The 26,818-nt window shown below is 32.1% G+C and overlaps 1 protein-coding gene across 4 annotated transcripts in view; it reads right to left on the bottom strand.

Moving 5' to 3' along the window:
• Positions 1-26,344, bottom strand: part of LOC143044914 (protein NDNF-like) — a 65,888-nt gene extending 39,544 nt beyond the window's left edge. For 2 of the 4 annotated variants that reach the window (XM_076217160.1, XM_076217165.1), the window contains exon 1: positions 4,866-5,087. The gene's annotated coding sequence lies outside the window, so the exon portion shown is untranslated. Of the gene's footprint in view, positions 1-1,213; positions 1,459-4,865; positions 5,088-26,022 lie in introns of those variants that run through there. The other 2 variants (XM_076217164.1, XM_076217163.1) reach the window with 2 other exon arrangements.
• Between the last annotated feature and the right edge of the window lie 474 nt (positions 26,345-26,818).

Here is a 26,818-nt window from a genome sequence, read left to right as displayed (position 1 = left end):
AGATATGAAGATGAGCATATATTTGTTATCAAGATAAGTACATCTTTTCAATGTTAATGTTTATAATCTTTTCTATATAAACTTTTTTTTATAAAATCAATAGAAAGAGCGTACAGGGAATATATTTAACTTCGACGACGGAATGCATTCAAAATGAGAGGTTCAAAAATAAACAAAATAGTGGAGTTAATGTAAATACAAGACTACTAATAGAAAATCAAACGGGTTCTTTAAATTTTTAACCACAAAAATGCGTTACATAATCGTTGATTTAAATAGATAATTATGAAGTGTTACACCTGTAAAGGCTTCCGTAGACTACTGTTCAATAACGATATTAGCGCTCATTAAATGTGAAAGTCACAAAAATTACATCTCACTTTAACGGGCTAAAGTTTTGTCCTTTTCTTGTGACCATTATTGTACCTGTTAATTCTTCGACTTTTAATTTTTGTGGCATTAGCTAAGCTTCTTTTTCTACTATATCTGTCGTAATGAAACACATAAGATCACCATAGCATCAGAAAATTAAATTTAAAAAAAAGTGAATACTTTTGCACACGTCAAAATTATTATAAATTTTCTACACCAGATGTGCATTTCGACAATAAATGTCTCTCCATGATATTTTTGCAGAAACCAAAATATATAGTTTTATTTGTAATAAATAAACAATTTGAATTCCAAACCCGACGTTAATATCAAACAGATCGAAGACCGCAATATGCATTGTACTCTGTCTAGTCGGATTGCATACAAAATACACATAAATAAACAGAATAACAACATTTATAATATAGTTAATTCTCTCAGTTCGTTCTACATCCAAGAAAAACAATGTCTTAGCAAGTTTATACTTTATGTAAACTACAAATCATTTTGGCAGACATTTCATATCCCCACGCTGCGATCTTACCGAATTTACCCAACTAAAACAATCTTAATCTGCTATTATCTTCAAATTTTAGCTAGGATCTGACATTCTCTTCTAATGGTGCTTTTCAATTTACAAACTTAAATTCAGAAAACAGGTACGAAGTATAATGTTTACCAGCGTGGTGGTAACTGAAGGAATCCTGTACAACTTCTTACAAAGTTTATTAAGATAAGAAAAGAATTGTTTAAATCGTTTAAACATGTATTTAATACGTTAAAATAAACTGACTTTAAAGTTAATATAGATAATTTCAATCGGGTATGAAAAATAACTTACTTGAGATTTTCATCCAGCGCTATCTGCCTTTGAAATTTTGATAAATTCCATTATTAAACACATTTTTGAAAATAAATTAATAATCGGTCCTTGTCACTAAAACTCTTTGTATTGCGAGAGATGAAACAAGCATCACCATACTTGTAAGCGCGCAAGCGTGATAAGACATTCTGCCACGTGATTCGACTCCTGATTTCAACAAGATCATATTATTGATAAAAACCGTTATTTTTAAAGAGTTTCCCGAACTTAAATTTTAAATCTGTCTTAGTAAATGAGTTACTTTCAAACAAATATTATGATGAAAAGCTAACAATATCTTGCCATGCCAAAATTTTATACTTCTTGGTAGCTCTTCGAAGTTAAAATGTAAAAACGTTTTTTTTTAATAAGGTTGAAGAAAGATTATGATTTTACAGTAAGTATAACACTATAAGTTTATTGTCCTTTTAACTTATAGTATAAAATTTAAAATATATAGAGCACAAGCATCAACTAACATAACCTGGTGATAGGCAATCTTATAAAATATCGTCAACTATTGATTAAGACTTTTGTTTCTTAAATATGAATTGTCAAATTTATCGTTCTTTTGTTGTTGAGAAATGCTTCATTAAAAATGAATTAGTCCACCATTCCACCTAAAGCTTCGCTAGTGTAGCGATAAGTGAACAAAACAGGAGTCCAGTTTACATTAAAAACAGACCATACTCTACATTCCCCTCTTTCATTGATTTTTTTTATTTCAAGATTCCATTACATTTGATGCAAGTCTATGTTGATAGCAAGTATACAATATACGATCATCAAATCAAATTAGCTATTTCAATGTACATAAACCAGTTTTCTTCGTAATCATCGAGTTTTTCCATTAAACGATCCAACTGCACATTTTTTTTAGACGTCTGCACAACAAGATAATCTAATCTTGATCTTAATTAATCAATGCAATTGGACAACATGTTACGTTTAAGATAAGTCATACTCGACTAGATTGCATTGTGGCAAAATATTTAAAAACTCTTGCATGATATTGTTTTTAAATTTATTACTTCAAAGTGCATATTCTTGTGTCATATAATATTTACTTTTCACATAATCGATAAATTACTTAAATTCCTACCCGAATTTTATACCAGAGGTGCATACCTCTGTTAAATGCCGAGATGTAATCCAATCGGAGTGGTGTCACTGTATATATCCCTATACAAACTATTAAGATATGAAAGGTAAAACTTCATAAGGGTAGTATTTCTTGTTTTAGCCCTTACTTAACTATGAAATAGTACTCCGAGCAATACTTTTAGGTACGAAATACAATATTTCATTTTTGGTATCCTTTTTCATCGAGGTATATACGTAGTAAAGTTTAGCTAATTGCTTTCAATTTTGAACGGAGAAACCCACGATTTAATGGAGTTTGGATAACATTACACTATGTCATTCTATAGCATATTTGATTAAATATTCTGCATGCCTTATTTGTATTGTTGTATGAAGAATGTTTCCGTCTTAAGGATTCCTCATATTACTGAACAAGTAGTTAAAATACTAATTGGCATTTGAATGTAAGCAGAATAATAGATTAAATTATTTCGTTTGTTTCAAATTCAACTTTTCGATATACTTGTGAAAACGTGAATTTTCTCGGATTCCCCTCTTTAACAAAGTTTTTATGAGCATTAACAAATAAGGAAAAGCGTGTTCTATACGTGCAACGTCATTAAAAAAAAAAGTGCATATCATGCATATTTTATATGCATGCAATTCTATATGCATTTAATTTCATATTACCAGAGACCGACACGTCTCGAGAGTGTATACTTGAATATGAGTGCTCAATTACATCAACTGTGATTAAACATCTTTATGCCTGTTAACTAAATACAACTTTTACTGGAACAGGACACACGTTTTTAGTCTCCTTTCCGTTGATTTCTCTAAAATCAACGCAGGGACGTCCTAAAATTTGATAGTGCAATCCTTTAGCGTAAACCCATGGACCACTGCAATATTCGCAAAATTTTATAATACATGTCCTCAGTCAGGAACTAGTCCGTGGTTTCTTTGACAGGGACGAAGGAATCTTGTTTCTGAACTCCTGTCTACAAGTTATTGGATATGTGTGTATTGAATGATGGATAACTAGAAATTTCAGTGCCAAATAGTATTTGTATATCAAAGTCACGATTTTTTTCTATTAAAAGAATATAAGTTTATGATATGCTCATTTAATGATACATTTCAATACTTAGACAACAGGAACATTTGTATCATTTTATTCCAATGATTAACCCCCCCCCCCCAATATCCTCCTTCAAAATATGTAAAATGTGGGATTTTTTAATGCTGTAGTATCATTCATAACGAATTCCCTTTACTTAACAACAAAAAGACAAAACGAACCAATTTTAACTAAAAAACAAATATTATATGATAATTACAAAAACAAAGTCTGAATAAATAAGAAACCTAAATCAACCATTTAACCATTTATCATTATTATAGTATTTTTGATTATTATATTGATTGCTATTACAGTTATTTGGATCGTGTCTTTTCGGATATGTAATCACCGACAAACTACTAAACTACTGCATGATTGCAGCAAACCACAAATGTAGCAAAGTTTAGGGAAAAGACAGATATTTGTCACTTAAATGGTCTCGTAACCTTCCCGTTCGACAGTATTACTCTTACTGCACTAGATTTCTACAAATACGTACAATCAAAGACATTGAATACACGAACCCCATTATAATTAAATACCAATGGTTCGTTAATAATGTTATCTATGTTTCAGTTAGTAAGTAAAAGAAGGGATAAAATCAATGTCACAGGCACCAATTCTGTAGAGATGTCTTTAGTTTTATTCCCGTTATTGCGTTTACCGTTCGTCAGTTATAAAACTAATATGTCCATCACACTTTTCTCAGATACTACTGGCCAGAATGACTTTATATAAGTTGACCAGAATATTGACAGGGTTGAGTTAAAACATTTGAGCTCTTTTCAGATCTGTCAGAGACTTACTTCCTATTATGTGATACTTTGAATGACGAGAGGGGTAGTGCTGAGCACGACAAACTTGCATATCACTTCAATATAAAGCAAATCATTCCGTCCGTATACATTCATTCATTATTTATTTATCCTCAGTATTTTGTCTAGAGCTTGTCGCACTGGGTCATACCAGGAACACGATTCGTGCTCGAATTGAAATCGTAATCATATTCCAAAATTTAGTATTATTGTACTTCAATCATATTACGAAATATACCACTTATCATTGTCAAACAATGTTATTTTATTAGTTTCAATAAAACTACCTAATTTACTATCACCGCATGCATATAAATATCAAAACATAAATAGATAAAACAAATGATTGAACTTTTGATAATAATGAAAACAAGTGAAAGTAACTGATAAGCGAAAAATCTATAAAAATATCTGAAATTATTGTTTTGAATTTTTTACTTACTACGAAATGTGAAAAATAAAAGTATCAAAATGAAATATTTAAATGAACTATTATTGCTCAATAAATCAGACGTAAATATACATTCCGGAAACACAATAGATATGAAATTAAAAAACAATATTAAAAAAGATTGTGTATATGAGAAAATATTTTAAAATAGCGACTTACACATCAGCTGATTAGACGGGCATCTATAAATCCTACGGTGTAATCCATCACTGATTTAATACTTATATTAAACCGAAGTTTAAACTGATCTAACCACATAATTAAGTTTAATTAATCCAGTCATATGTTAACAAGAGCTTCCTACTACGAGGGAGGTCAGGTGTGGCTTCTCACTCCAGACCCACTCACACAGTATGTTCAACTACTACGACAAAATAGATTATTAGGTATATTCCCAAGTCTCTATAAATAGCTGTTACTATAAAGAGGCGTTATGTTATCTCTGTAATATAAGCGACGGTTCGCCGTTCGACAAATGATTTTTGCCTTTTAACCTTGTTTACAGATATAACAATTAGTCAATTATTATGACAAAAGATTTATTATTAGTAATCAAATAACATACAACGTATTTTATAGCTGTCTGTCACAGCTTCGATTTAAAATCAAAACAGATGAAACTCATTTTATCGTATGATTGAATGTATTATATTACCAATAAAATAATACATGAAATACCAACACTTATTAATATAGTGTACATTGTATATATATCCAATTTTCGTCTGAACCACGTGTATTTATATTTGTATACTATGTCCCATTTAAAGACAATATCCTTCAAAATATGGTCCAACAAAATCATAATTTCTTTTGTTTTCTAATACTATTAAAGTGTACTAGACAAAATTATAACTGCGATGAAACTGTGCCCTCATTTTGAAGCCGGTCACAGTTTTTTTTAAATGTTTTAAAATAGCAGCCCTGGTATAATCTAAAAGTTGTACTTGTGAAAAATATGAACTGTGCTAATACTATGCCCTTGTTTTAGGTCAATTAAACCTGTAGTACAAATTACACACAATGAATTGCCAATTTGTAATGCATATCATTGTATCTTGTATGAATATGCAAATGTAACGATTTCATTAGATCGGAATACTACTAAGGCTATACAAAATTACATGACAGTTCTTTGGGTTCTCTCACCCGGATATTTTGAAGTTGGAGGATTTCCCCCTTTTTATCCAGAGGGAGATTTTTAACTGAGACTGTTATAACACATATATGTTAAAAATATAATTATAAACATAACCTTGTTGTTCGAGTGCATGGTCTTGGGTATCTCAAATGTATAGAGCGCAGTTGCGTTAGGGTAATAATTGTTTTTCAGATTTAACAATGTAAGGATAGATTCCGGACAAAGTGTATAAAGTGTATGATGAGCCAAATAACCAAGGGAAATATAAAAAAGCCAAAACATATAAGCCATGCCTATAAGCTGCACAATTAGTATAACTATGACAGAGGGAGCGAAATAATTACAAATTTTATATAAGAAAATCATACGAATTTTCTGAAACCTGTCCTTCTAATTTAAATTTCTCAGGTAAAGTTAAATTGATTATGATATGCTTCAGGTCCAGTGACACATATTTCATCCATTTTCAGGTCTAAATCAAATTAAAAATACAATTGATTGAAGCTCTACAAATTGGATAGACCGTTAAAATACAAACTAAGAGAAGGTTGGATAGGAACCGAAACAGATCACCTCAAAAGATGGTGTGGGCTGGATCCGCCTATGATGTAACACGTTAAAAAGCCGTACTAATTGTTACCCAAAGGTTCGTCATTTCTTATTCATTGAAACTGCAACACAAATATGGCTCAAACACTTTATTAAAGAGATGGTCTGCCTAATGTTGAGCATGACAAATATTTTAAAAATTATTATTATAACGAATCTTAAAGTTCTGTAAAGTTGGCGCAGAACTGGCAATTTGGACTGGACTGGATATGCAACTATACAATCACATGGCTTTTTTACATGTTGTTGTAAAGAATTTATCTAAAAAAAAAAAGATGTTATAGAGAGGTTGAGGTTGTACATTACCATTTTGTCGTTTTGAAAACAGGTGTTTTGGTACAGATAAACGGAATCAGTGACAACAGTTCGTAGAACATCAATATTTCTAATTTCCTAATATGATAACATTCCGGATGAAATTTTACGGTATTCTTTACTTTACTTTTACACTATTTGTTTTTGTCTGGTCTTAATACTCAATATTGTGTTGCGAACTAGTTGGACTTTCATTTGACCTCATTTAAGTGCATTTTATCAGACACAGTCTCTTGAGTGAGACTTTTATAATAGAGATTAATTAGTTTGTCGGTCAAATAAATATCGCTTTAATACTTAGACAATATTGGCTATCTTTTAAGAACATTAAATTACAATCAATTGTATTTATTTGTAATCGTGTCATATTTGGAACAATTAAATACCATAAGTTAACACGAAATCCCGGAACCAGCGCTAGTCTTGGAATTCTCTGTGTACATATACATCAAAGGAAAACAAAAGATCAAAGATGACGATGAACAATACAGATAGATAATACACATGCTGTACTTCTTCAACTAAACAAAGATAGTTTATACAAATGGAAAACCCCATTTGATTTCTTTCCTATGTAAAAACACGTTTTGGTCCATACATTTGTTTGGGTTGTTGTCTCTTTGACACATTCCTCACTCCCCATTTCCATTCTCATGTGTACAGCGAATGTGTAACTTACAATACTGCATTTTTAGTTTCAAATTTAGTTCAACATCGACTAGTGTGGTAGTGACCTAGCAAATACTAAATATATGGGGTTAGAGCGAATATTTGGCAGCCAATGATGTAAAAGAACCGAAAAATTTGAAGTGCACTATATATATGACCAAGAAAAACCTAAAATAAAAGCCAAATCTAACCAAGGTCAAACCAAAGTTTCCAAATAATTTCTAAATAAATATTTAAGAATCACATCGCAAAGGAGACTTTGCCTCTGTTTTTATACATCTGAGCGCACCAACACTTCAGACAGTCAGACCGCAACCTGGATGCAATACAGTTCCAGTGATTGAACAGAACTTTCAATCAGATCGCAACCTGGATGACTAAACTGCAATACAGGTCCAGTGATTTAACAGAACTTTCAATCAGACCGCAACCTGGATGACTAAACTGCAAGACAGTTCCAGTGATTGAGCAGAACTTTCAATCAGACCGCAACCTGGATGACTAAACTGCAAGACAGTTCCAGTGATTGAACAGAACTTTCAATCAGACCGCAACCTGGATGACTAAACTACAAGACAGTTCCAGTGATTGAACAGAACTTTCAATCAGACCGCAACCTGGATGACTAAACTACAAGACAGTTCCAGTGATTGAACAGAACTTTCAATCAAACCGCAACCTTGATGACTAAACTACAAGACAGTTCCAGTGATTGAACAGAACTTTCAATAAAATAATGCACAATAGGAGGAATGGGACAGATTCTGGATGACAAAACAATTGTACATCAGAGTTTTTAAAGCACTAGTTCTATTTTTGGATGTGTAAGTCAGACACTTACGCCTTCAGTATTGAGTTTTTAATTTTTTTCTAAGACGTCCAGAATAAAAATAATAACAGTTTAAATTACCTGTGTATAGTAGCACTTTTACACAATACGGGTTTTCATAATTCATGACATGGTGACAATGTAATTTATGATAAACAAGAGGGGTCCGTAGTACACGGATGCTACACTCGCACTATATTTTTTTTTATGTTCACTGGACCGTGAAACAGGGGTCAAAACTATAATTTGACATTAAAATTAGAAAGATCAAATCATAGGGAACATGTGTACTAAGTTTCAAATTGATTGGACTTCACTTAACTAGTACATATGTCTGTTTAGGGACCAGCTGAAGCCTGCGGGATTTTATTCCTGTGTTGAAGACACACTGGTGGCCTTGGGCTGATTTCTGCTGTTGTCGCTTTGACATATGACCCATTTTCATTCTCAATTTCATATATTCGTCTCAAAAGTGCAGAACATCACCAAAATTAGGTAAAATTTAATATCAAAGAACAAATACAAAATTCAATAGACATTTCCGATAACAAATATCCTTCATCAGTATGAACTGCCTGGTGTAAATTGGTGTCGTTATCTTTTCTAATGGATTAAACGATAACGAAAAGACGCCATTTTACTTCAGATAGAACCATTTTGTATCGAACCATCGCGATCATGTTACTTTCACAGCCCACTATTCAATATGATATTAACTGCTTTAGATTTATTTGCTGTTTCTGCTTAAAGGTCGAGTAATGATATTAAACGGAATAAACAATTTATAATACGGAATGTTCTAAGAATTGGGCGTCGGTACTGGTTAAACCGACTATAATGGTTCTTAATGCACAAATAAAGACTCGAAACTAGCCCTAAAATTAGTCAATATTGCATGTTTCTCATAATGGACATAATATCTATTTTAATCCGATTATCATGTTGTTTACTTTGTTATAGATATTAGCAACGACAACAGCAAAGCCAAACATTACACAACTCAAACACCGCCATTCAAGGAACTCATTAGATGACGTTTCCAATTTTTTTTTTTTTGCGTCATTGTTAGTTTTACTCCCTCGCGTACTCTTATATCCGATGAAAACTGAGGAATTGGATGACGGAATGTTTTAGATACGGAAGCATGATACATGAATAGTGTTTAAAAAAATCAAAATATTGGCTCTGTAAGAAGAAACGTTAATCAATTAATTTACAAATGCATTAAAATGATATTTTTAGCAATAGAACCATCAAGGAGCCGACAAAATGTTCGTGACCGAAATGACGTCAACACTAATGCTTTCATCAATGAATTCCACCCTGTTTAATGAATGAATGGAATAATGTTATATGAATGAATCTCCGATATTGACTTAATATTTATGTGTACAAAAATCAAATCAAAATTTATTAATAATCTAATAATTCAATGCGATTTATATGGATACATCCCACATTATAATGACAATGCAGGAAACGTGAATTTACTAGTAATTGGACAAACCTTCAAAGTAAAGATTGAAGTCACCCGGAAGTCAAACCCATCCTACCCGATTTCCAACAATTTAAACATTATTAGAATTTACATAACACATCAGATGCTATAAATGGTATCAAAATGATTTAGCAAATCAACATCAAAAGACTTAAAACACTTCTGAAAAGAGAACATTTCTCCTTAATGACAAAAGTCTTCTTAATCGAGTTTAAAATAACAAAAAATCAAAAGACGCAGACGTTTGTCGCCTGCTTTTTCTTTCTAGGATTTATTCAATGATAGCTGAGTAATTATCCGTCAGCTTTGTTCTCTGAAGTCATCATTAATGTAACAACTTCAGAAAAAAAGTGCATCGGTAAAAAAGAGGTAACAATAGGTTATCGATGTTTAAAGTTTGTTATGCAAGTCAAGAGAACAAAAGTTGGGGAAGCGTATGAACTGCAAACGGATACGGACAAGTTGCTTTTTCGAGCAATACAAGTTCCCTTATTTTATCATTTCCGAAATGGAAAGACATATTCTTCAATATACATATTCCTTAATACTACTTTTCGTTGGAAGAAAAATGTCGTTTATGGTAATTGTTCTATATCAATACATAAAGAGACTGTAATGTTTTTTTCTATAAGTAGCAGATTAAACAGAACACGTTGGAATTATGTCCTTCGCTGGAAAAATTGGGGTAAAAACATTTATCGACTTAATTTTAGTTTTGATTTAGTTTTGAATCAACAACCAGAGTTGAATCAAAAACCTATTCTGCATAAATTCGCATCCTTTATATATTAAACGCGATAAAAGATTGCTTGATTAATATTTGCTGTTCATCCAGTGGCAACCATTTCATGTTCATATCGCATTGTTTGAATCATCTTGGGTTCTGGTATCTGCAAGGTAGTGTCCGACTGAAAGGAAGCGCATAAAATGTTGACGTCCACTGAAAAATGAGGCCGTGTGTTGTAGCCCGGATTGTTTTTCTCTCAATCGATTTATGACTTTTGAACAGCGGTATACTACTGTTGCCTTTATTTCGTAAGGACAGCAACTATGCCCTGCAACAGACCAACTGTGAAACTTGTATACAAGTTTGAGAAACGGATCTTAGGTGTAAAATTTCCCGGAGACCAAATTAAGTCGTATTAAAGTCAAATTTAAGATACCATTCTAACTCGACGTGACTGCGTCTTTATACATCCCAAAATCCAAAATGGACGCCCCACACTAGGAAGTTTTCAACTGTCTGAACGGAAGTGTTGTTATTAAATATATATTGAAGAATTAAACAATTTTTTGTTATGGTGTAATGATTACATTTAATATTGAATGCCTTTTTAGTACCTTTAGGGGTCTCGGTGGTTTAACACTGTCAACACTGCGGTCATGATTCTGAACCCCGCACGTCATAGGTGAGTTTGACTTTAAAATAGGATAGGCTTGACAGTTTTCACATGGAAGAACAACCAAGTTTTTAGCCGCATATATTTAGCGATGAGTCTGAAGTTGGCGTTTAACACCAACAATCATGTATTTGGTTTTAAAGGCGATGTCACGCCTAACGGAGAAGAAATAAAGTCTCCTAGATGTTGCATTTTATCGGGAAATAAGACATCACTTCAGATCATCATCTGAAATTTGCTTTTAATATTCCTTATCAAACTGTTTGAAAACTAAATGAAATCAGGATTAAGATTTTTAATTGTTGTTATTATTCAAAATCTAAAACCAAAGGCAAGTGGACCAGACGAACTTAAGCCATCTCTCCTTAGGGAGTTGGCACATGAAATTTCACCAATACTATGCCTTATATACAAAAAATCATTTATAGACACTGGCGAAGTCCCTTCTGACTGGCGTACTGCACATGTTTCACCCATCTACAAGAAAGGTTCCAAATATAATCCAGAGAATTATAGACCTATTTCTTTGACATGCATATGTTGTAAACTTATGGAACATGCTGTAGTTAGCGCAATCATGACACACGCAGACAAACATAACATCCTGTATCCCCTACAACACGGCTTTCGAAAAAACAGATCTTGTGAAACTCAACTTTTGGAATTTGTAGATGATGTCACTAAAAATATGGAAAACTCAAAACAAACAGATGTACTTATAATGGACTTCTCCAAAGCTTTTGATAAAGTCAGTCATAACTTGTTAACACACAAATTAAATTACTTTGGGATACAGGGGAAAACAAATGCATGGATACAGGGCTTCTTATCATGTGGTACCCAAGCAGTTATCCTAGAGGGTGAGACTTTAGGCTATGTCCCTGTAAAGTCCGGAGTGCCGCAAGGATCTGTTCTGGGCCCGAGTCTGTTTTTATTTTGCATTAATGACATACCAGTTGGGCTAAATTCCACCATACTCCTATTTGCAGACGACACCATTGCATATTTGGTAATAAAATCAAAGAGTGATTGCGAAACCCTTCAAAAAGACCTCAACACACTAGGCATTTGGGAAAATACATGGAGAATGGTTCCATCCTGACAAGTGTAATGTCATGTCCATAAGCCGAAATAAAAATCCGTTCGTATTTAATTACACTTTACATGGCCACATTCTTGAAAATGTCGACAAGGCAAAATACCTAGGTGTGACAATTCAATCAGACTTAAAATGGCACAGTCACATAAACAACATCTGCAATAAAGCCAACAGCACACTAGGTTTTCTTCGAAGGAATCTCAACATCAGTTCCACCTCAGTAAAGATGATTATTATACAGTTCCAGGACAAAAATCAAGTATCAATCCAAGAGAATTCGGATTTAACACGACTGAACGCTTTTGTGTGTTTATAAGCAGCAGCAAAACTATATTCAGCGCCATGATTGTTTTTAACTGACGAATTCCTGAGATTATATTTATATACTAGTATGTATAAACCTTAGTCTACTTTTGGAGAAAACGTGCAGGTAGAAATAATAAAAGTAAACAAAGAAGATTAAGTATCACGATTCCCAAATAATTATCCACCTTTGTTATAACTGAACATTGTTAAACAAAATCATTGAACAATCATAATTATAAGAAAAAACAAACTCCCCAAGACCAACTATTAAATAAAATAACAAAACTTTTTTTCGACCCTTTTCGAATGCATGGCGCTTTTTACTCGATGAAACCAATTATGAGCTCGTTTGATAATGAATAAATAATATTATACCTGAAATTGGGGACCATTTTTTTCTGCCCAATACATTCTTGAAGCACGGATAGCACTTACATTTTCATCAGATATTTTTCAAATTTGAATAAAGGTTTTCACTACGGATGAGCTTAAAAAACAGCAACCATGTCTGAAATTGGGGAGCATTTTCGGAACTCCATTTTATATTTTAATGCGTGGCGTATTTTGGATTTCAAATAATGTTCGTTCGGTCAATTTTTAAGTATGATATTTGGTCATTTGTGAATGTGACGTAAGATTTTTAAATGTTATTTTTTAAAATGTTGCACAACAGTTCAGTTTTCCGTGAAACGAATGGTTTAATGTCAAAACATATTATTTAACTCATTTACTTTTTACGGACAAATTGTAATGTACTTTTATGGCAGGAGTTGGCGTTTGAAACGAAAGAATTGACATTCAATAAACGTAGTTATATCCGTTTTAAACGTCAGTTTAAATTTGATCTATACTAGACTATTGAATTTGGTATCATCTCTAATAGGGATTTATCTGAAATTTGACTTCAAAATCGTCGGATAGGTTCATATATCTTACAGTAATATAACACTACAGTAAAATTTGATATACTAGTCTAGTTCAATGTTATAAAATTAAGGAAGGAAAATCAAAATCCGTTAAAAAATGAAAACAACAAGTTATAATATTTCATGCGTCCGAAATGAGGAACACTCAAAGCCGAATATTTGAAAGCCAAGGATGCTTTAAACTGCGTCAGACAAGTCCATGTTCCAAAAGGAATATGTAACTTTAGATTTGGCTGAAACATTGTGTGTCAAATATTTGCATATTCAATCATTCAACAAGAGAAAAACTTTAAAAACTCATCACAGAAACCAGGCTTATAATTTTGATCTCCAGACGCATCTTTCGTCTTAAAAAAGACTCACCAGTGACACTCAATAAATCGAATAAATATTGCATGAAACTTCTCTCGAGTACGAAGTTGAATAGCTTACTAAGAGAGCAAAAAAGATTACTGTTATAAATAAGTTACTGTACCCGGAGAAGTCAGAAAATTAGACTACTAGTATTGGACATTGAGTAGAATATAAAGGTAAACAGATACATTTGAGAAGGTGTTTTTTTCACTTAAGAAATATAGCTTGCATCAATTATTGCAATTCTGATTGAGACATTTAAGGTAAAAAAAAATTATGTCCGATGTGCATAAGTGTAGATCGTTTGTGTATGCTCTTCCATGAACCTTCCTTTTTTGTTTGTAAAGAAGCAAAGGGAGTAGTTTGAACAGCCAACATAAACGGTTTTCGTATCGAGGTCAAATATGTCAATTTGTAATGCAACATATTACAGTCATAATAAATGAATTAGTAACAACATGTGCATCATTTAAGAGTTTGGAAGTGTTTTAAGTTAATGAAATATATTAAATGCATTCCAATTTGATAAAATTCATTATTCTGCAGTAGTCAATATGCGCATGTGTAAACAGATTTTATTGGATTTAGAGCATTGGTTTGTTTACAAAGCGAAAGAAGCACGTCATATTAGAATTTTTAATAAAGAAAACATAGCATTACAAAACATCTGAATCTTAAATCTAATACCGGTACTCATGTTTTGTAATAGTGTTCGTGCACAATCTTTATTTTCCTGTATAGTATTTGGGTAGTCTTTTCGTCTTTTTCTTCTTTTTGACAATGGTGTCGTCTATATCTATAAATTATGGGATCTTCAGCTTGATATCAACAGATTTTAAAAAGCAATTAATGTGCGCACGCAAAAAAACATGCTTTACTTTTTCTCAAATGCGACATAGTTTCTTCTGAGCACATTGATGTAAAACAATTTTTAGCTGTATTGTCGGTTGAAATGACAATACATTATTTAAATCCAATTTGAATAATGAATGTTGATTTTACTAAAACATTTACAAAATCTCACAAAAGTGATAAAACGTGCATGTATGCTCATGTACTATACCGAAACCGTTAGTTTGTGTTTGGCATTTGCAGCACTAAAATTCAAACAACACTTGCACAATTAGTTCACCTTTTGCTATTCATGCGTGCAGCAGTCCTGATTCGATCTAAATTTACCGACTTTTCAATAAGGGAGATGCATGTTTAACACAACATTAATTAAAGCCGTTAAAACTAGCATCGTGTCCACCTGGTTTGAAATAAACATATCTAACTTACAATGAATACATAAAGTGCAAACCTGGTGCAATTTAACAGCACATCTTGAAATTTTAAGAATAAATCTGACAAAATTATAAAAGATGTCTTGAAACAAAATTATTGTTGAATAATAATTCGAATGAATATCAAGGAAGCAGGTCGATGTCTCATCTCATAATCGATATAGAATCATTTTCATTACAGCGTGGACAATACCATTTCTTTGCGCGCTGGTTATCAATGGACTGGTTCAGAATAGGTGAACGTCTGTCTATAACACCTAACTTTTGTCAAATCGTACGTGTTATAGACTCGCCAAATAAACTCATCATAGATACTAGGATTGAATTTTTTTATTAACGCCAGACGCGCATTTCGTCTACAAAAGACTCATTAGTGATCCACTATTGCAATATATTTTAATGAGGGTGTTCTCATAGCGGGAGATGGACGCATAGAAAACTGGAAGACGTTTTCGTACTCTGTCTAGCTCCGCTAGGAGTTCATGCGATCCCATCCGGTTGTTATTGTTTGATTTGACTTGTATGTTTCAAATAATTCACGAGAATAGGAAATGGGCAAACTCCTGTTACTTCAAATTTAAAGAAATTAAGCAAATATGAACGACAGCTTTACAGATTTATGCCCATAATCAACGTTCTATAATCAAAAGAAAGAGATGTGGAGTATGTCAGAGGAGGAGCAATTCAACAACACACTCAGCCAAAAAGACATCAATAGGTAAACAGTCTTCTTTTTACATGTACTAATAGCATGTCAAGTGTTGCATTACAGATCAACAGGTAAAGCAGCATTATATGTGTACGTTTGACAAACAAGGATTAAAATATAGAGGATTGTTGTTTATATGAAGGAACTATCATACCATGATTAAGATTTAAGTTTATTTGACACCTAGAAAGCACGGCATTGTTTTCAGCCTCCGATTAGTTGAATTTCTGTGTTTTAACGCCACTTTTACAGCACTATTTGCTATTGCATAGCGGTCATTTTTTATTGGTGGAGGACCCAAAGAAAACGCCCAACCTCCGACAGGAAAACTGACAAGCATAGTCAATAAAGATTGGATATGATCGTGCTTACCACGTACTGGGCTCGAGTGATGTAATACAGTAATTAAACTACTAAGATATCATTCGGACACCGAGACCCTTGATTCTTCAAGTTTAAACGGAATATATTGGATTAAGCTACAATTGCTTCATATATAAAGTAAAATGTAAAACTAAAATGTTATTGAAATTGCATTCATCATGCATGTAGATGGCAAAGGGAACATGAAATACCTACGATAAATAATATATCACAGCGGGACTATCTCAAATATGTTAAGTGCAAAATATTTGAAGAAATGATATCTGAAATTGGAAAAATCACTAGTCATAATGACATAAGTGTCAAATACATTGACTTATCTTTTATGACGAGTTAAGATATTTCCTCGTTTCATACATGTAGGTAAACTTGTTAAAAGGAATTCAAGAGAGAAAATAAAAATATGAAATAGTTTTCCCGTATAATTTACAACTTGGTGTAACTTTGTGCGATGATAACAAGAGTATTTACTAATAATCTGTGTTAATATAACAAAGTTTTATTGCAGTTATTTGACATAAAAGTATGTTTACCATATAATTTCAAACAAATCACTTAGGACTGTCGGTAATTTGGTAGACAAAGAATCCTTCCAGGGGGTCATCCGATAAGCCAGGTAAGTCCCATCTTCATTCGGACATGCTGGGTTGCTCTGTGTATGTCGAGTTAAACTACTTAAAAGTAGGAAGCCTATGTAATAACTTGTGTATTTTTGGATTAGGCCCGAACGTTGAACTATCCGGCAAAGGTGATTTATTATAAAACGAGACGTTCTCTAAAGAAGTCAGCGAAATCAACAATTGTTAAAATAAGAGATACGTAAAGTTCACAGTTCTCGAGTACAAATTGTTAGTAAATCCTTCCTATGGGGTAGCTATATTAGACTTTAGCGAACTTCAATCAAGGCGAAAGTTTTGTTGTACCTTCCTACACGGGATTAAATAAGACATTCTTGAAATTTTGGAAGATTTATTGGGTTTTAACTTTTTAAAGTTTTATTGAAATTTAATTGAAAATTGACGCAATTTCATCCAAATCATCTTTGTCATTCCATTAATGCAAAATGTTATCAGAGCTTCTAAAATCATATTTATATTTGAAAAGGATATTAAAGTCATACTTCAAACTTCTATTTATGTTTTACGTTAATCTTTGTTTTGATATTACGTTCCTGACTTTTATTTCAAATTATTTGTTTTCATTACTCCTTATATCACTATTGTCGACATATTATAGATAGCATATATCCCCATCTTGAAATAAGAGGGTTAATGTGTATGCATTGCTTGGCAGCAGTTGTATTAATTGTAATAAAACCTACTTTAACTATACCAATGCACTATTTCTGGAATTATTGTCTTCAGGTAAACACTCGAGACAAGGAGTTTGGAAATCCAAATACAAGGGTAAACGAAATCAACAAGGATTTGATAGAACAGTCGAAATTAACATTCTTCACTGTATTACATAAGCATGGCATTTGCTGGATGGCAGCAAAAAGGTGCTATAGTCCTCTTACAACGGCACCTAGCCAGTTGAGGCTGTACATTAAAGATGTATGTGCCGTTTTCTCAACGTCCAATGTCAAATATTTATGAATCTTAAGGACGGAATCAAATTTATAATGCAGTCCATAAGTAAGTTTTTTTAAGTGTGGTCCACGATGACTTGAGGTCGAAAAAATTAAACTGTTCCTGGAAAACGATTGGGGACATAATGCAACACACCCCTAGTCTAGTAGAGTTGTTTCTTAAACGTACGGGGAGCAAGATATTCTCCCCATACACGAGTCATTGATTTAAACATTCCAATTCTACCGTACGTGGCTACATAATTCCATTGCTCAAAGCCAAACCACTATTCTCACTACTAAGTTGACGTAACTGTATATACCCCCTATCAACCCCGAAATGCACTCGTGAGTTATGTTTGATGAAAGTTTCTTTAGCTCATTTAAGACGACAGTACATCTCGTCTCAGATTGTGATTATTATCGGAAATGGCTGTGAATTTAACATCACACACAACCAATCTGTTGCTCCTGCAGTAACGACTTTACTGTCGAATGGTAGAAATTAAGGCTGCTGTTTTTCTATAATCCAATTGCAATTAACCTTTGGGAGTTCGAATTCTAGTATAAAAAGGCAGAATTAAGAAACTTGTGATAATTAAACATATCTTTATATGCTATTAATTTTTTAACTGTTTTTTTCCACTCCATGAACAGATTGTTTGTTAAAACGGCATTAATGCTTATTTTTTTATTTTTTTATTTTCTAAATATATGATTCCAAAAATCTCTAGTATAACCCGTTTCATGGCGTTACACGTATAAATTCCTACTCATTTGAAAACAGTTCTGTAAGTGTTGAAGTTATTGATCTGGACCAGAAAAAACCAAAGGATATGAAGTATCTATCCATAACACTTAATCGCGCCCGGTCAAAAAAGAGCATACGTATCTTTTCAATATGTACATGAAGTACAATGCAAAACTGGTTTGATTTAACAAATGAACAAAATAACAGTAACTGGAACAATGTTGGCATATACAGATGTTTGTTTTACATTGAAACCACTCGAAGATACTTTTGCGGCAAAGTGTTCTCTAAAAAGAAGACTCCTTATCTGCTAATCGTTCATGCTTATCATTTTTCAGATTCAAACTTACAAATGTGGGGTATGCGGAACAGCTGGTATTTGTAATCTGGTAGAATAGCAAGAAGTAAATGAAGCATTGTGTTGAAATCTTTTTTAGGAATAGTGTGGTCGTAAAGAATTTTGTGGTTTAACGTTAAATTGCTTTGTGTTGTTAAAAGTGGATGGGACACACAAATATACAGTAACTCACACTATCTCCGACCGATATAAGACGCGTGCTAAGATGTAGCTCGTGTGGCTGTGCATGATGTATAAAGACGTAGTCATGCATATATCCAAATTCAATTGGAATAAAATTGAGAATAGAAATAGGGAATGTTTCAAAGAGACAACAACCCGACCAAAGAGCAGAAAACTGCAGAAGGAACGACCAATCCACTGCCTCGTACTGGTACAGTCATTGGCTCTGTTATTTGGGAATTAATGATCCTATGCTTTGACATACCCGAAGGTAACCTAGCTCTTGCTGTAGGCAACTTTTCTGTCGCTAAGCAACATGCCCTTCTCCCCCAATGAATTTCCGGATTCCCCGTCTTCTAAGCCGTTCGCAACTTTTAACAGAACCTATTTTGTTAATTGTTTGATCTCGTTCTAAATATGCATTGATTATTTGCCACTTGATGTTAAACACACAAACAGTTATTAACATTTTTTTGAATTTTAAAGGACTTTCCCTCGACTCTATTTTCAGTCATTTTTCTAGCTTGAATTCTATATGATTTATTGCATATCAAGAAATTAGGTCACACTTACCTAACATAATGTTGTAGTGTTGTAGTGTCGTCTGCTGTATGTTTTATAACATATATTTCCATAAGTATAGAAAGACTATTACCGATTCACAATTAAGTACAAACTGCAATCCTTTTTGAATATGTTAAAACGCACATATTATACTTTCCCACAAACTTTCACAGAAATTAAAGGTATTTTGTATATGTGGTTGTTTTCGTATTTTTACTACCCATTTATGCCGCCAAATTTTTAAAACTCTTGAAATTTTTAAACGCCTTCAATCACGATATGTTAGTCTTTAGGGTAATTACGATGTGATTATTTACAGAAAGTGTATAAGTATAAAATGCAAGTTGCAAAACAAATGTTACCAGGCGTCATCTTTTAGATAAATCGGTAGAGATAATTTAATATCAAAGTTTTTCTGTGCAAGCTTTAGGCACTATGTGATGAAAATTAATGAAGCCGAAAATTGTGAATTGTCATTCATGTTTTGATTGCACACGATAAAATAAAAAAGGAACAGTTTATACTTTACTTTACATTCTTTACTCAGATAACATGCTCATATAAATAAATAGTGTTTACTTATATGAACTTACATCTGGTCAACACAATATTGATGCACAAACATATGCACCGGAAGACACCATTACCACGTGACATAGCACTTTCATTGAAATTATTTTAAAATGAGAAGGCGGACGGTAAGATTGTTAGGGTCATAGCAGAGGGTTGAGGTAATACGGGGAGGCAAATAACAACGAGATTAGCAAACTAAATGTTTTGCGGTGGTTACTAATGCTGTGAGACATACATATGCACGAAATAACGCATAAAAGGTTAGAGGTCGAATAAATCATGTTAAAAGGATTGAAAACAGTATCATTGAACACCCCCTCTTAAATCAGACAAATTTATCGCGAACAGGAAATCTCACATATACATTGATTTATACAGAAACTGCATTTAATTCACATAAAACATCATCTTAGTACATTAAGTTTTAATATAATTTCGACATACTACTTTATACATTTTGTTCTTGGTTACGGATTTGAAGTTTGTTGAAATTCAAATGTTGGTGTATTTTGTTTGTGTTTATTATTTTTTGGAGGAGTCTGGCTTTTGATGGTTGGGTGTGGTCAGATGTGCTGTTCAATGTTTTTGATCATTTATGTGATTTTTTATGTATTATTTATAAATCAATTGTCTCCATGTTATCATAATAGGGTCTATGCAGTTATGGTCGTTGACATAAAAATATAAAATTACTGGAATAAGGCTGTAAAACAAAATTTTTAAGTATTAAAATATAATTGTGTTAAAATGATGAGAAGAGTAACCTGTTAGTGATTGACCGTTTTGTAATACTGTTATAGTTTGTTGACCATTGAGATGTTCTAATTGTCATCGTCTTACTATATCATCGAAGATTACATGTCGCGAGTAACACGACCACTGTCATTAATGGAGCAGTTGTTATTACCATATGCATCCCGGGGCTTCTCACGCCAACCTTTTCTTGTCTATGCTATTTATTTAAAATTTGTCCGTTTATAGATAAGTTTCATTTTTTCAAGCAAGCGTGACCTTAAACAGATTTGGCTGTTATTTCAGGTCATTAAGGTCTTCAACTGTTTCGGTTCCTATGTAAAATTGACTGTCATATTTTTTAGGGTAATATTCCACAACTCTACGATAGCTGCAAAATTATGCATCGCGTGGGCGGAAGTCGGAAACGGAGATGGATTGTTCAGAGTTACAAGTTACATTGAAATAAAGATTGAATTTTGTATGGATACGAAAAACTAAAATACAACAGCAAAAATTAAGTAATACTAATAAAGCGACAGTACAATGATTTTTAACATACAAATAAAGATACCTGTATCAATTTAGTACTAAAAGAAACATCCTTAGTCAAATACCTCCCACGTATATTTTACAAATCAATTTTCATGACTGTTTTACATTTTTAAGAACAGATTTACATATATTTTATTTTATTTGCGCTGCATTCGATCTGTCAGAACTTTAATTCAAACTCTTATTCATAACTTCAAATGTTTAATCAGTATACTAATTTTGTAATTTCTGATAGAAATTGCTGCAATAAATTATATTTTTTTTTAGATATTACTTAATAAGAATGAGTGCAATTATAATATCTGATGAACGTCTGCTGTCTGTGAGGTAATTTACGCACTATAGCACTATAGATAGGTAGTGATTTTAAAAACCCTTTTTTATTATGTGTGACCGCTTATAGAGTGTTTTCATTGAATAAGTACTTGTCCTATTTTCAAAAGGAGGGACAGTCAAACTCATAGATCGAAAATAAACTGACAACGCCATGGCTAAAAAAGAAAAAAAAAAAACAAAAAGACAAACAATAGTACATTAGACATAATATAGAACACTAAATACTAAGCAACACTAGTTTCAACCTAGGTTCACTTGAAAGAGGTTTGAATTTTATTGAATTTGTTTCACTGACAAGGTCTAAATCAGAAAAGGGTCGAACTTACTTAAACTATTAATATTAAAGAGTCTAAATAATATACTATAAATTGAGAATGAAAATGGGGAATATGGCAAAGAGACAACAACCCGACGAAAGAGCAGAAAACAGACGAAGATCACCAATGGGTCTTCAACACAGTGAGGAGAGGCGGACTTCAGCTGAAATTTTGAAACAATTTTGTAGAAATCAAACTGGAATTTAGCGCTTGACATTGCTAAATATCCAACTGAAAATTAACTCTTGACACTGCTATAAGTGGAACTGGTATTTTGCGCTACACATTGCTATATATTAAGGAGGTAGACCTAGGTTGAGGGAAATAACTCTTAAAATCATCAGTACGTTTGTGTCAACCATTTTCAAAAACATATTCTAAGCTTCTAGGTTACATAGATTATTTTCAATCTGTTTCAGGTAAATGCTTAAAATACATTGATGAACTTGACTTTTACAAACGCTTGACTGATTTAAAGAGTTGTCTCCCTAAACCAAGGTCAACCCCCTTAAACTGGAATTTAACGCTGGAAATATTGCTATATATCGATAGGAAGTTAGCACCTTAAATGGTATTTACCAAACTGGAATTTAGCGCTGTACGCATTGCTATATATCGGTGCGAAATTTTAATACAATAGTCTTAAATATAATTGTTTTGTAAAATATTACACATAAGGACACCCAGTTAAATAAAATTTAGTTAGTTTTGCAATAACATGCATAACTATAGATAATGCATTTTTATCCATCTTTTTGTCGTATAAATCGAAAATGTTTTTTTCAAATTACACAAATATTATTCAGTGTTTAATAAGCTCTACCCCATTTGCTCGCCAAGATAGTAAAAAAAAATAATTTGTAAGTAACTACAGGCGGAATTCTGAACTAAGAATTATTGCTGCTCTGAGGTTTGAAAAATACAATATCCCTCTCTTTTTTTTAGAAGTATCCTCAATTAATGCTATTATTTATTTCACCTTGAATCTATTTATATATATATATACGAGTGATTGACAGATTGAACATCTAATAGACTCTACATAAGATCATTTTCACGTTGAATTTTAATATATGTGTACATAGTACATACATATCATTTTTCCTTTATCATTCCGTTGTATAATCAGGGTTATTGGAATGTTTGTTTTAATTTGATAAGCACTTTAAATCAAGATTAAAATAACTACTGTTTAATGTTTTTATTAGGGATAAACAGAAATGTCGAGTCATGATTAATTGTATTCTATCACACGCTTACATAGAAGTTCATATTATATAATACCCAAATAAAAATACCTTTAAGATAGTTTTCAACACTTTAGGGCCGAGGTATGTTCTTTTGAAAATATATACAAGAAAGATTCAAATCTTTATATTTTACGATACACAGAATTGATGGAATATGTACTTTAATAATCAAAAATGCTTGTCATAACTGTATTTACCTCCAAACTGAAGACCACTGGGGAGGGTTTACAAGTGCATGGAAGTCGGAACATAGGTTTAAAGGTGAACATTTGCTTTGCTTTTTTGGAAACTCTATTGCAACTTTTGCATACTTTTATATGACTTCTGGGTGTGCATGTTTAATTTACTAGATAAAGGTGAAATAATGCTGAACTGAGAAAAATAAGTTTTAACTTAAAAATTAAGGTTTTGTAAGACACTTCTTCTAAACTGAAGCTAGAAAGTTTAGGTCTCTTTACAATTTGTTTCCTTGTCAGATCGATAACCATACCAGAAATTAAACGCTTTTAGAACTTTCGGACTTCAACAAGACAAAGTAAATAAAAATAAAAAGGAAAAAAGAAAACACTTAATTAAATAAAGAAAAGTTGAATACAAAAGAAACAAACCAAATGTTGGGAATTATCCAAAAATCCATAAAAATGTAAACTGAATCTAATATCACATCAACATGACGTCACAAGATTCCGGCAATCAAAAAGTATCATATTAAATTAAAGTTATGGTTTATATTTATTTCGTTAGTCTTCATTTTTGACTGTTTGTGAGTCTACGATGAATTTCGTTTGTCTTGGATTGTCTCAGTTTTATAGTGTCTAATTATATATTCAAACATTTCGTTGTTAGCAGTTTTCCTATTTATATTATTGTTCCTTTGATTTGTCTCGCCTTCGCTTCGTCGATTGTTTTTGACCGTTAGTGTTAATTTTGATTGATTTTGGTTTTTGGTTTTATGATAAATATTGTTTTCTATGATCGGTTATGGTCTTTCTGTCTATTATATGTCTTAAAAAATACTTTTTATTTTTCATATTTCCAGTGTTCATATTTGTAAATATGCTTAACTTTTACAATTAAAAAAGTTATCAATTGTTTATACAATTTGATAAAGTCTTACGATTAGTAAAAGTAAGAGATATACCAGCTTGTAAATGAATGTTTTGTTGCCATCGCTTATTACATGGCCGAATCTGTAACTGCTCAAACAACCGAAGCTGTTCATCATTATTAATTGAGGACCCGAAATTATTAAATTTATAAATTTCGTGCATTCGAAAGTAGTTTTGGGATTAAACCTCATCAGGAACCTTGAACCAGATTTTTTTAATGTCAGGGATATATCAACACGTAGAATTGTTAGGGCCATAAGACCAATACGGAACTAAAAAGAATAGCAAGCTTCAATTACGACTCACTTTGCATGAGTGAGTTGGTGAAAATAAAGATACATGTATGACTTCGACATCGATATACTTAATAACGATTGACAACTGACATGTATTTATTGTAAACACAAACTTTATTTAGTAACTTTAGAACATGATTTTAGTCTTTTCATATTAATGCTTTTAAAAACTAAACGAAATTGTATAAGTTTATTTTTTTATTATGAAATAAAATCTGAAAGGTGAATAAAAGATCAGCTATGCACATAGTTTAAATTTCTTCGTGATACGGATTGCAGTTAAATTTATTGTATATGTGCTGAAGGATTACTTTTCTCTAAATTCAAAGCAAATGAAACTTGACCTTTCATCATGTCTCTTATACTAAATTGAAAGTCTATTTTGAGTCAATATAGTAAAATATTCGAACTCCACCCAATCCCACACAATGTGAGACGAAATGGTACGCATACACTGTTTTAAGTACTAGCGTTTTATTTTGATTTTTTAGGGGTTTCAAATTACTTGTGAAGTAATCGTACGATATTTTTTGACTGACATTACATTAAAAAATAAACAAATTATACTGTTGGGCTGACAACGGATAAGTTGAAATGAGAAACAGACCATATCGCTCCTTTTCCATGATTTTAAAAACAGGAACGGGACTTCGGAAATATATTATTAGAAATACACTATCGCATCCGGTAAATAAATAAAAAGAGATCGATTCAGTTAAATCGGAATCCTCAAAAATTGACAAACACCACATGAAAGTCTAAAGTAGGCAACATATCCCACATTTTTTCAAATTTTAAAATCGCCAATGACAATACTTGTCAGTATTTGGCTGTTTAAAATATTTCTGGTCCTCGTATATGAGATAAAAAATATTTTAGAAAAGCATATACCATCTGTATCTTTAGGTTGCATTTTAAATAGAAAATTTGAAGGTCAAGGAGCATTAACAAAATTGGCTCGCAATGGAAACAATTAAATGGGAAATATTCTATACTTTCATATGTTTGGTTTGAGAGTTCTTGGGGATGGTAACGACTCTATTTTTATTGTCATTACTCAAACTAAACTTATGATAAATTATCATTTGTCAGTAAATCATTAAAGTATATAAAATCTGTAAGGGGATTTCCTGGTTTATCATACATTTTAATACTAGCGACACACAAGGACTAACTTTTGACAAAAATACGCAAAATATAATGGTGTGTTTTACTCACAGTACTAAGTCTTCCAAATAGTCATTGCTTTGTTTCAATCAACTATCAGTGAGCACTCAAAGTTCCAGGGTCAATATTTTAGACCTATAAGCCATTGCACTTGTAGTATAATCATGAATCCCAAGTATATTCCACTTAAACCGATATAAAGCTGGCACGAATTTTTTTTTATCGTTAAAAAATTCAAAGTATTCCATATACATCGATTATGTAACTGTGAGTTCAAAAACTATAGTACTAATACAAATATTATAAAGAACACCGTCAAGGATTCTCCAAATTCCATCGTCAACTTTGTAAACAGTTGAACATTTTAATATACGGCTATGAAAATGGTCTTCCACTTAAGAAATACCTATATCATGTACATATACAATTTTCCAAATTTTTTATTTTTTTCTACAAGATATAAATAACGTGATTGTAAAATAAATATTTGTAAACATATGATTTCACAGACCCAATACACCAATCTTCAAAATCAAAGTATATTCGAGCCGTTTAATAGATAGATAAATATTATAACAACTTGATGTTTAAAGTCTAGATACATTTACAATAGAAAAGTAAATAACTCAAAATTGTAATATAGCTAATGCGATATGATCCGCCTGCAAGTTCATATGTTTGGATTTCGGATTTAAAACTAGACAACAAAAGTAGAGTATTAATATTCAAAATTTACTCGTAGCAACTTAATGCCCGAGATTTGAAGATCTTCATTTTTTAGGTATTTTATATTCAATTCATTATATAGTGGGAAAGGTGATTGTTTAAATTATTTTTAAGATATATT

The sequence above is a fragment of the Mytilus galloprovincialis genome, chromosome 9 (assembly GCF_965363235.1).
Source record: "Mytilus galloprovincialis chromosome 9, xbMytGall1.hap1.1, whole genome shotgun sequence".
NCBI classification, from domain to species: domain Eukaryota; kingdom Metazoa; phylum Mollusca; class Bivalvia; order Mytilida; family Mytilidae; genus Mytilus; species Mytilus galloprovincialis.
This window is presented reverse-complemented; position numbering and strand designations above follow the sequence as displayed.